Source organism: Bufo gargarizans, unplaced genomic scaffold (genome assembly GCF_014858855.1).
Source record: "Bufo gargarizans isolate SCDJY-AF-19 unplaced genomic scaffold, ASM1485885v1 original_scaffold_1872_pilon, whole genome shotgun sequence".
Lineage (NCBI taxonomy): Eukaryota > Metazoa > Chordata > Amphibia > Anura > Bufonidae > Bufo > Bufo gargarizans.
In genome coordinates this window covers 57,486-70,412 of record NW_025334553.1, presented here as the reverse complement: position 1 = coordinate 70,412, position 12,927 = coordinate 57,486, and the positions used below count along the sequence as shown (strand labels likewise).

The 12,927-nt window shown below is 40.8% G+C and overlaps 1 pseudogene; it reads left to right on the top strand.

Annotated features, from left to right (window-relative positions):
- Positions 1–3,192: 3,192 nt before the first annotated feature.
- On the top strand, positions 3,193–3,335 carry LOC122923764 (annotated as a pseudogene).
- The last annotated feature ends 9,592 nt before the right edge of the window (positions 3,336–12,927 follow it).

Sequence of the window (12,927 nt, the reverse complement as noted above, 5' to 3'; positions counted from 1 at the left end):
AAATTTTCTTAAGAAAAACTTTTATGTAGATGATGGTCTCATAAGTCTAGAGTCCACAGAATCTGCAATCAAACTAGTGAAAGAAAGCCAAGAGTTATGCGCAAGAGGAAACCTGCGCGCCTACATAAATTCATCTCAAACAACAGAGAGGTACTGGAATCCATCAGTGACTCTGAACGTGCATCAATAATGAAGAATGTAGATTTCAATTATGATCATCTTCCAGTTCAGAACAAACTTGGATTGGGAAGGAATGTAGAGAATAACAAGTTCATCTTTGAAGTATCTATTGAAGAGAAAGTTGCAACTAGACGTACCATTCTTTCCGCAGCGGCTTCTATATATAATCTATTAGGATTCTTGGCCCCAGTGATCCTCAAAGCAAGATAAATACTGCAAGAATTATGGAGACAGAAGTTAGGATGGGATAAAGCCATACCTGAAAATTTGACTGCCAAGGTGGGAGAGACAAATAGGAGACTCAAAACTTGACAAAAAAGGAAAACAGTCTCACTACTCCACTCAAGTTGGAACGTCCTATACAGAAGTTAGTTGTTCTACTTGAGAGTGATGAAAGACACTCGAGAGTTGAGAACATGATGGAAAATTCCTCAAATTCATGTTTAAGTCCTACTACTGAGAACATAGAATTATAGGTAATTTTGGTGGGAGTGTAGCTGGCCAGCTAAGACCTGTCCTAGGTTGCTAACATAGCTTATATTTTATACAGCTAGACCTGCCAATAACCTTAATACAGTTCCTATGTTTGTGTGTTAAAGACAAAAGCAGAGTTATTTACAGTGACTTCATGTTGGGATGTCATATAATAGTTATATTTTGTGTCCACAGAAGCAGAAAAAGATAATTTGCCTTTAAGAGTCGTTATATAATGTAAGGTAAGCTCAATGACACAGAAGACACAACAGAAAGCATAGAGTTAAACTGTTGTTGCTAAGCAGAAGTCTTGACCAATCCTAGCTAGCCTCACACAGCCTAGAAGTTTTGACCAATCATAGTCAGCCTCACACACAGCTTGTGTGGGGAAAATCCCCTAGCAGGAGCTGCTGGAATCATTATTCACCAGAGAGAGGAGCTGAACAGACACACACTCTACTAAGAGCTGTGTTTTATTGAAGCAAGAGGCCAAAATAGGTATTTAAAACGGTTATATAATGGTCCTACTGTTAATATAGTGATTAGAACTGTATACTGAACTGGTTATATGTATGTTTACTTACAGTTCCACCAAACCACAAATTCAAATTCCATATTGCAATATAAAATTGCATACAAATGCGAACTGCTCATACCAGATCATAAGCAGTGTATAGAGCAAACTGCAAACCAAGTAGAGCATGTGAAATATTAGTTAGACCTCAGATATACCTCTCAGAGAGATCATAAGGTGCTTAAATAACTTAAAGTGAGAGTACAGATACTCAAGAGAGAAATATATCCACCAGTTTATGATGAATGACAAGATTAAACAGTTGAACCACCATCTTATGCATACCACCATTTTGTGATATCTTTTCAACATGTGTTATGTACATGGACTATCTGCTGCGAAGGCGGCAGTGTTATATGAAGAAAAGTTGAAGTTAATAAAGAAGTTATTTCAAGCATTTGGTGTGCTCTTTAAACCTACTGTTTCCATAGAACGGCGCTAGAGGAATTACAGAGTAATAGACAGTCTGGTTAGACTAAAAAGTCAGAGATATCAAAATTCTTCTAATGCCACAGTGCAAAAGGCACTTCATAGTGCTGCGCCTGCCACATCTGCACCTCAGGCTTTGTAAACATCGTGGCTTATGACTCCAACCCAAAGGCCCAAGATCACCTCCAGGTTAATCTCTGTGTTTCTCTGCTCCATCTCAGTAGCCCAGTCCAACGGACCCATTCCAGCACACAATGTAAGTCAATGGGGACGGAACGGTTTTCTATGACACAATCTGGCACAACCGAAAACGGATCCGTCCTCCATTGACTTTCAATGGTGTTCAAGAGGGATCAGTTTCGGCTATGTTAAAGATAATACAAACGGATCCGCACCAAACATGAGCGTGAAAGTAGCCAAAGGAAATGCCTTCTAATTTTCCAAATAGAAGAATTGATTGTAGAGGCCATGGATTGTTCAGGCAGTTCATATCACAGAGAATGATCATATTGCTGAGAATGGTCATGGGTGGAGCTATGCAAATTTCTATTTGGCTTTGCTGGTACTCCTTTGGAGGGAATGTTCCTCACACAAACAAATATCACTCATTGCTGCTGCTGTTGAGTGCAGGGCCGATCCCTGGGAGTCAGAGCGACCAATCTCTGATCACTTCTAAGCCTACTCAATGCCAATGTGGGTCTGCAGCTTGACTCTCTGCTTCCCAACCAGGAAAAGATCTAGGACACCACCACTGCCACGGAAGACTTACACAAGGGTCTAATTTTGACCTTTGCTAAGGAAGCTGGAGAAATCTACATAGCTCCACCCATTTGTACAGCTAATTAGAGAAATCTGCATAGCTTCATCAACCCAAATCTACTTGAAAGACCATGATTTCTGTGGATTAGCATGAAGGACTGCGTTGTGTCAGACATTGTTGTGTGATCAGGGAATACTGTATAATAAGACAATCCTTGTCTTGGCCTGATACTTCTAGGTCCTAATCAACTTTTAAGGATGTTCTTTAACCCAGTAAGAACATTCCTTTGAAGAACACTGAGGAACATTGCTTAGAAATACCAAGAACTTTATGAAGAATTTCCTCCAAGAAGCTTCTCTCATCAAATAAAAAGTCTGTGTTGTGTGTCGTCTCCATGATATAAATGGTGATTGGGGGAGAAGAGGTCGGAGGAGCTAAACTCTGTGTCTTTAGAAGTTTAGCTCTTTTGCTATTTGTTTAAAAGCTTTTTAGCAACTGTTGAAAAGCCCCAGAAGCTTGTGGAAGAATAGAAAAATGCACATATTGACAATATTGTGACTAATTGTTGATCATCTTTTTGTAGGTAGGCTGATTTCTTCTTGTAAGTTTGGAGAATGATAGATGTTTTCTATGGGGCTACAGGTTCAGAGTTTGGTGGGTTTTTATTCTCTATTTTACAGCAGCTGTATAGCATAGTGGGTGTCCACTGTGGAGCTGCAGGTTCAGGACTCAGTGGGTGTTCCCTGTGTATTCTGTATTTCGAGACTTTAATCCGTACGCTTCTCGGCCTTTTGGCTAAGATCAAGTGTAGTATCGAGAGGTGCTGCCTTGGTCTTGGCCAGAGGTGCTCGGGGTACCTGGACCCTCGGCCTGGGGTGAAGGCCACAGTTCATAGCTGTGGTTGGATCCCCTGCTGCTATTGGGGGGACGGATTAGTCCCCGAGCAACGAGGAGCGATCACCTTACCTGCCCACTGATTTCCTGGTGGGTGAAGGGCTGTGTGTCCCTGGGAAGAGATGGCGTCTACAGAGGAGCAATTTCCAAGGAGCGGAGAAGTTCCAGGATATGCGAGGATCAAGAATGCCATCCGGCTCGTTTTGAAGGACCCTCAAAAAATGGAGCAAGGCCTGAGTTTCGTGATGGAACAGATCCTGTTCGGCTTGGCAGAAATTCAAAAGCACCAGGTACTTTCCATGTTGGAATTCCCCAGGAGGGGGTGCTATGATGTTGTCCTTGTTTCTGAGGAGGATTGTGACTTTTTTTGGAGCAAACTGAATGCTTATAAATCTGACCCAGTATTGGAAGGAGTGGAAGTTCTTTCTCACTTCCCTAGAAGAGAAAGATTATTAATTGTACAAATGTATAGCCCGTATGTGCCAGGAGAAGAAATTGCTTTCTTTTTATCCAGATTTTGTGAAGATGTAACATATGCGGGGAAGATTTATAACCAGTATGGTATCTGGACCACTAAGTGGAAATTTTTGGTAAAATTGAAGTGTGATAAGGATGGGAGGAATATTCTTCCCCCCAGTCGTTTCAGAATTGGACCGGTAAATGGAAATATTTTCTTTAATGGGATTCCACCATTTTGTAGAAAATGTAAAAAATATTGGCATGAGAAAGAGAATTGTGACAGTCAGTGGTGCTACAAGTGTGAGTTAGACGGTCATGAAGCCAAGGATTGTTTTCAAAAGAAAAGTTGTAATCTGTGTGGAAGTGACCAGCATCTATATGGTTCTTGTCCCAGAAGGGGAAAAGGGAAAGAAAAGGAGAAGGTAGTGGTGGAGGAAGATAAAGGTGAAGATGCAACTTTGGAGGTAGAGGTTATGTCCCAGAGTATTAATGCAGAAGGAAAAGGTGAAGTGGAAGAAAGTAAAGTTGGAAATATAGTTCGGGAGGCAGAGGGTATGTCTCAGGATACTAATGTAGGAGGGAAAGGTGGAAGTAAATTAATTTCAGGAAAGGACTTAGGTTTGGAGATGTCTAGTACAGAGGATGAGTCGTCCTTAGAGGAGAAAAGACAGGAGAAACCTAAAAAATTACAGTTACCAGGTGGATATCAGAGGTCTTTAGCGATATTGGCTTTAACGTATCCGGGACCAGCATTACAAATAGCTAGGGATAAGGTGTTAATACTTTATGAAGAGAATCCAGAGGAGTTTTTTGTAAAATATAAAGTTGGTCCTTGGTTAAAAAGGACCCTTATGGAGAAGGTTGATGTGTCTATGGAAGAATTCCAGATGTTACAAGATGCCATGTTGATAGCTTGTAAGGGTGCTGGCTTTGTGTTCGAATAATATATGTGTTTTTTTCGCTAGATATCCCTTGTTCAAATAAGATTTATGTTATGGTTTATTTTATGCTTGTATAAGCGGGATAAGAGTTTATAGTTTATGTTATGTTATGTTTTAATTTTTTAATTTTATGAAGAATTCATTATTTTCTTAAAAAATTTGGAAATTATAAATAAAAAATATAAAAATCGTTGATTACGGTTGATGAAGCGCAAAAGAATTTGATATGAATTCAAATATACTGCGTCTTCTGACGCTATCAACTAAAAAAATTTGTTTAAAAGCTTTTTAGCAACTGCTGAAAAGCCCCAGAAGCTTGTGGAAGAATAGAAAAATACACATATTGACAATATTGTGACTTATTGTTGATCGTCTTTTTGTAGGTAGGCTGATTTCTTCTTGTATGTTTGGAGAATGATAGATGTTTTCTATGGGGCTACAGGTTCAGAGTTTGGTGGGTTTTTATTCTCTATTTTACAGCAGCTCTATAGCATAGTGGGTGTCCACTGTGGAGCTGCAGGTTCAGGACTCAGTGGGTGTTCCCTGTGTATTCTGTATTTCAAGACTTTAATCCGTACGCTTCTCGGCCTTTTGGCTAAGATCAAGTGTAGGGATACACGGGGTCTTGGCTGGAAGGTGCCCGGGGTACCCGATTCCTCGGCCTTGGGGGACGGCGTGGGTTCATAGCCTGCGTTGTGCCCCCTTGCTGCTATAGGGGATAGGCCTAGTCCCTGGGCAACGGGAGGCGATCGCGTTTCACAGTGGTCTTTGATCTCTGTGGGCGTTTTGTTTGTTATTTTTTTGAGCGTGACAAGCGTGCATTTGCATCAAAGCATCTGGGGTACCTCTTTCTCGGCCTTGAGCAGGGACTCTGCTTTTAGTGGAGCTCCTGTTCTTGCTGCTATTGTGAGAGAGCCTGGTCCCTGGACTGCAGAGATGCCGTTCTCCTTTGGCTTTGCCGATGGGGAAACCCATCTGAGCCAATCCGTACAGATTGAGGTTGCGGAAAATGTCAGTGATAGGAAGAAGTTGCGCTACGTTGTGACGGAGATCTTATTCGGCTTTTTCCAATTCCGAAGGGAGGACATCCTGTGTCTCCGTGACCAGGATTACAAGGGGCATTATACCATCACCTTTTGCACTAAGGTGTGTTGTGCAAACATCTATGCGGCCCTGAATAGCGCAGATCCGGCGGAGGATCGTCTTGATGGTTTAAACTTCGTACTCCTCTACGTTGAGGAGTCGATACCTCTCGTGGTGTGCATGTATAGTTCGTTTATACCCGAGGCTGATGTCACCATGTTCTTGAAACGGTACTGTAGAGAGGTGCACTTCTCTCACGAAGTTAAAAATGGCGAAGGTTTTTGGAACGGGAAGAGGAAGTACTTCGTTAAGTTCTTCCAAAATCCTGAAGGCATTGGAGGTTTGGATCACCTGCCATCTTCCTTTGCAATAGGGAGGAACAAGGGGTTTCTCCTTTACCCACAGATGCCTCGGTTTTGCCGGAATTGTCACAAATTTGGTCATACCAAAGAGAACTGTGACTCGCAGGTAAAGCGTTGCAACAGATGCAACCAGGAGGGACACATGTCCTCAAGTTGCAACGCTGTCATATCCTGTAATTTGTGCGGAAAGGTCGGCCATAAATATAAGGATTGCCCTGGTAAGACTCGAACACCCAGTGCGCCTGGTGGGGAGCCTAAACAAGGGGCATCCGAGTCGGGGCCAGGGCAGGCACCCGCAACTGATGTGGGTACTGCCGGTAATGCCCCGATTTCCAGATCTGAAGTTATTTCAGGGACTATGCCAACATCCTCTGGGGTCTCGTCAGGCGGTCTGATGGAGACGGGAGAGGAGGATGGCAACCAAGATGCGAAGAGGCCAAAGAGGAGCTGTTTTAGCTCCACAGTGACCTCTATGTCCCAACCTGTTATGAGCAAAGAAGCTCTTCGATCCTCGGTGACGCTCGCCGGGGACCTGACTGAGTACCGTGCTGAGGTGGATCCTTCTGAGGATCCCAGCACCCATATTGAGAGGAGGAAATGTTTGAACAGGAGGTTCTCTTTGCGGACAAGGGCAGAGTGTTCTAAAGCTCTTATTGTTCGGGCAGAGAGTTTGGTAGGTAGACCCGAGCCTTGCCCTGGTACAGCACAAGTACAGGAAAAGGCAATGAAGGTCCACAGTGTTGGAGATGCTATGGTTTCCCAATTAGTTGGTCCCGTTACTCCATCTAAAAAGAGGTCCAATAAGGAAAACCTCCGACACTGACCGCCAACGCTCGCCTAGATGCCCGGAATTAGGCCCCCCTGCAGCGGTTGCAGAGGAGACCCCGGGAGCGGTTGGTAAAGTTATTGCAGCAGGTGAGATACCACCAGAAGTGGAGTCGTTACAGAAGGTCGAGGTGGCCGGGAAAAAGAAGAAAGGTGCCAAGGGCGGCGGCGGATCCCGAGAGACCAAAAGACTCGAAAGTGAAGAAATGGATGTTTCCTGCACTACGAAAAGAACAAGGGAAGAAGAAGCAGTCGTGAGCCAAAGGAAAGCAAAGCATCGAAGTTCAGATGAAGGAGAGTTAAGAGGTGCAGTGGGATCGCAGCACATCTCGGAGATTTTCTCTTATTGTCCGGATTCCGGGGCCCCCTGCTCTCAGGAGATTGAGGAGGCGGAGTCGTCCGGATTAGACTCTGATGTTTAAAAACTTATATGTCCTCAATACTTATTAAAATTTCCTCACTGAATGTGAGGTCCCTAAAGAGCCCTGTTCGCAGGACGGCTTTATTTTCCTATTTAGAGACAATGGACTTTGACCTTTGCTTATTACAGGAATGTGGCATTCCAAGCCAGATGGAATATAAAGACCTTAAAAAGGACTGGAAGTTGGGCCCTTCAATTTGGTCAGGAGCGAATGACAACCGATCAGTTGGAGTGGGCCTGTTGTGTCGTGGTCATTACATTGATGTACAAACTGTGACAGAAATTATACCAGGCAGAGCGGTTTTAATTCACTTACGTTTTAAAAGTCTTTTATGTCGCATTTTGAATGTGTATGCCCCTCCTGATAAACAGGAGAGGGCAGAATTCTTTGATATATTGCCATTATTTTGTACTGGCTCTACCCCCTTGCTGGTGGGAGGTGATTTTAACTGTATTCGTGACAACGAAACCCGGCAAGGGGGTGATGTCAATAGAAGGGACCGTACTTCCTACCTGCTAAAGAATTTTATTGAGGATTTTAATCTTAAAGATTGCTGGAGGTCGCTCTCGCCGGCGGACCCAGGTGTCACTTGGTCCAATGGGAGAGTGAGCTCCAGAATTGATTTTATTTTTGCTTCAGAAAATTTTTTACCCCAGAAATGCGAGCTCTTCAATAATATTTTCTCAGACCACAAATTGTTATTAATACATTTAGAAGTAAAAGGGGAGCAAAAGATAAATAAGGGTCTATGGAGGTTGAACGTTTCTTTACTAGAAGACCCTGAGATTAAGGCTGAGTTTGTGCGGACCTACCAGTGCTGGCAGGAGAAGAGAGACCCCCATGAGTCCATGCTACACTGGTGGGAGGGCCTGAAGCCTAAAATTAAATTCTTTTTTATAAAAGCAGGTAGGAAGAAGGCTAAAGAAAAGAAACAATTGTTTGATATTTTTAATAAACGTCTTAATGTCTTATTTAAATTAAAAGAAGTTGGTATTGATGTAGAATCAGATATAGTTAATTTAAAAGTTGAAATAAAAAAATGCATAGAAGATAAAGGTAAGCAAATAATTTTTAATTCCCATGTTAAACACCTAGAAGAAGATGAGAAATGCTCCCGATATTTTTTCAAAAAAGTGAATAAAAGACGTGACATAATTATTGATTTAGAAGGAGAATCTTCTGTTAATGGGATGTTAAATTCAACTTTTAATTTTTATCAACTTCTTTTTAGTAAAAAAGTAATTGACATGTCCTTTTTAAATGATGTTATTAATTCCCTAGATTTTAAGTTAGATTTTTTAGATCAAGAGGTTTTATCTCGGGATCTTATTATGGAAGAACTTTTATTAGCGTTTAAGAGTTTTTCTAGAGGCAAGGCTCCGGGAGAAGACGGGTTAACTATTGAATTTTATCTAACTTTTTGGGATATTTTAAAGGATGACATGTTTTTACTATACAAGGAAGCTTTCTCTGTGAAAGAATTGCCCCGGTCCTGGAGGAAGGGGATAGTTTGTTTATTATTTAAAAAGGGTGACAGGAGCCAACTTAAAAATTGGAGACCTATTACGCTTGTAAATGTTGATTATAAAATTTTAGCCAAACTTTTAGCCTTACGTCTTAAACCTTTTATTGCAAAAATTATACATGCTAATCAGGTTTGTGGGGTTGCTGGTAGATCTATTACAGAGTCATTAAATATTTTAAGAGATATAATTTGGTATTTTAAAGACAGAAAGCAGAGCCTTGCTATTTTATCACTAGATTTTGAGAAAGCATTTGACAGAGTGTCCCATGAATATCTTTTTATGGTCTTAAAAAAATTATGTATACCTGATTTTATTATAAGTAAAATTAAGCTTTTATATAACTCCTGTTTTAGTCATATTTCTATTAATGGTTTTTTAACAAAAGGTGTTCCTCTTTTATCTGGGGTAAAGCAGGGCTGCCCCTTATCCCCCTTCCTTTTTATTTGTGCTATTGAGCCCTTACTTGCCATGCTAAGGAAAGATAAAGTAGTAAAGGGAGTGCCAATTCCAGGGGGAGGGGGTAATCAACTAAAAACATTAGGATATATGGATGATGTGACAATACTATGCATAGATTCCCCTACATTAAGAAGAGCTCTTAGGAACACTACCTTTTTCTGCGAGGCATCAGGTTTTAAATTAAACTTAGATAAAAGTGATTGCTTTTATATAGGAAAATGGGACTCTTCTATAACACCTGGAGTCCGGATGCAGCAGGAACAAATAAAAATTTTAGGAGTTATTTTTAATCAGGTTAACAATGGACATTCTAATTGGGACATTGTAATTGATAAAATAGGAAAGAAAGTTTTAATGTGGAATTTGAGACATCTTACAATGGAAGGGAAGATTTTAATAATAAAAATGATTTTAATCCCCATTATGTTGTATATAGCAATGGTTTTCCCTCCCTCTACTCGATATATTAAAAAATTAACTCGCATTTGTTTAAAATTTTTATGGGGGTCAGCAATGGAAAAATTGAAGCGTGATTTTATGTATAGAAGTAGAGATAATGGTGGTAAAGATGTCCCTAACCTTTTTAGCTTTTTTTACATTAAATATTTCTGTTTCTGTTTTAAGATGTTTAAATCCGATGGCATTTTTAGTTACTTTTTAAAATATGCAGCAGGTATGGTTTTTAAGAGATGGTTCCGGATTCCTCTAAATGCTCCTGTGCTCCTGTGTCCCCCAGAACATTATGCGGTCCTGGAAAAAACAGTCAGGCTCCTGCGCCTGCAAGAGTTGGAGCCTGACATTCTGGGAGACCAGAGGAAAGTATCAGCGTTGAGTAGGAAAGATGAAGAAATAGTGGCAGTTGCAAATTTTACGCAAGAAAGATTCAGAAAAGTATGGCGGAATGTATATGGGAAATTCTTGGCGAATGTCCACAAGGATCTGTCCTGGGCGATCGCTCACCAGTGCCTCCCTACCCGTGAGTTCCAGCACAGGCGAGGGCTGGTGGCGAGAGCCAGGTGTCCAAGAAATGGGTGCGGAGATGACGAGACAGTATTTCACCTCTTTTGGAATTGCCACTATGCACAGGAGATTTGGAGGAAGGTCGGGCCTCTTTTTAAATGGATATGTGGTCTGAGAGATTTTAAGTATGAATATGTTTTATACGGACTTTTTACCTGCCCAACCCCTAAACAGCAAAGAGTGTGTTGGATGATTGTTAATTGTTTTAAAAATGCCATCTGGAAAAGTAGAAATATCTTATTGTTTAAGCATGATAATATTGATGTTAAGAATTGTATAAAAATTGCTTTAGGTGAACTATATGTTTATTTTTTAAGAGATAAAAAGAATTTTGGTTTGAAGGAGGCAAATACCTTATGGTGTTTAAATATCTGGAATACAATTGTTTTATAATTTTATGTCCTGTTAATATTATCATTGTTTTATATTAATTTATTATTCTTGGTTCTTTTTTCTGTATGACATTTTATTTTAATAAATTTATGTTAAAACCTTATCTGTTTTTAGATTCAGAGCCATGCTAGGATGTAGAGCAGAGAACTGCATAGCAAGCCTAGGATGTATGGCTTGGGTTTCAAGGTTCTATCGCTAGGTGACCAAGGCCTCTGTTGGATCTAAGCCAGGGGCTGAGATGTTTGAAAGCCCGTGGTGCAGAAGTGCCCCAGGAGTGGTGACCCTGGGGTGCCTGAACTCACAGGGGATGGGAGCCTACTTAGTGATGGCACATTTGCACGCACTTCACTTTCTCACATTTTGAGCACACAGTCGCACACACCTCTGTTTGCTCGGCTTCGGTCTAGAAAAGATGAGGAATTTTTATAATTCCGGTCAAATGTGTGTGCCGTAATGGCACACATTCACTTATTTTTTGTTACTGTGTGTTCAATTTCCACGTTTGTTTTGTCACTAGGATCTCTTGGGTACGGCTTGCAGTACTCTGTAGATTCAGAAAATATCCCGAAAAGATGTTCAACCAGTTTCATGTCAAGAATGAAGATAGAGACTTCCTGAGGTTTCTACGGTGGGAGGACGGAGATACAGATTCAGAGCCAGCAGAATACAGAATGAAAGTACACTTGTTTGAAGCTGCATCATCTCCAGGTTACGCCAATTATGGTATGAAGTACCTGGCCAATCAGAATGAAAAGGTTTGCCTATCAGCAGCAAATTTTCTGAAGAAAAACTTTTATGTAGATGATGGTCTCATAAGTCTAGAGTCCATAGAATCTGCAATCAAACTAGTGAAAGAAAGCCAAGAGTTATGCGCAAGAGGAAACCTGCGCGCCTACATAAATTCATCTCAAACAACAGAGAGGTACTGGAATCCATCAGTGACTCTGAACGTGCATCAATAATGAAGAATGTAGATTTCAATTATGATCATCTTCCAGTTCAGAACAAACTTGGATTGGGAAGGAATGTAGAGAATAACAAGTTCATCTTTGAAGTATCTATTGAAGAGAAAGTTGCAACTAGACGTACCATTCTTTCCGCAGCGGCTTCTATATATTATCTATTAGGATTCTTGGCCCCAGTAATCCTCAAAGCAAGATAAATACTGCAAGAATTATGGAGACAGAAGTTAGGATGGGATAAAGCCATACCTGAAAATTTGACGCCAAGGTGGGAGAGACAAATAGGAGACTCAAAACTTGACAAAAAAGGAAAACGTCTCACTACTCCACTCAAGTTGGAACGTCCTATACAGAAGTTAGTTGTTCTACTTGAGAGGGATGAAAGACACTCGAGAGTTGAGAACATGATGGAAAATTCCTCAAATTCATGTTTGAGTCCTACTACTGAGAACATAGAATTATAGGTAATTTTGGTGGGAGTGTAGCTGGCCAGCTAAGACCTGTCCTAGAGTGCTAACATAGCTTATATTTTATACAGCTAGACCTGCCAATAACCTTAATACAGTTCCTATGTTTGTGTGTTAAAGACAAAAGCAGAGTTATTTACAGTGACTTCATGTTGGGATGTCATATAATAGTTATATTTTGTGTCCACAGAAGCAGAAAAAGATAATTTGCCTTTAAGAGTCGTTATATAATGTAAGGTAAGCTCAATGACACAGAAGACACAACAGAAAGCATAGAGTTAAACTGTTGTTGCTAAGCAGGAGTCTTGACCAATCCTAGCTAGCCTCACACAGCCTAGAAGTTTTGACCAATCATAGCCAGCCTCACACACAGCTTGTGTGGGGAAAATCCCCTAGCAGGAGCTGCTGGAATCATTATTCACCAGAGAGAGGAGCTGAACAGACACACACTCTACTAAGAGCTGTGTTTTATTGAAGCAAGAGGCCAAAATAGGTATTTAAAACGGTTATATAATGGTCCTACTGTTAATATAGTGATTAGAACTGTATACTGAACTGGTTATATGTATGTTTACTTACAGTTCCACCAAACCACAAATTCAAATTCCATATTGCAATCCAAATTGCATACAAATGCGAACTGCTCATACCAGATCATAAGCAAGTGTATAGAGCAAACTGCAAACCAAGTAGAGCG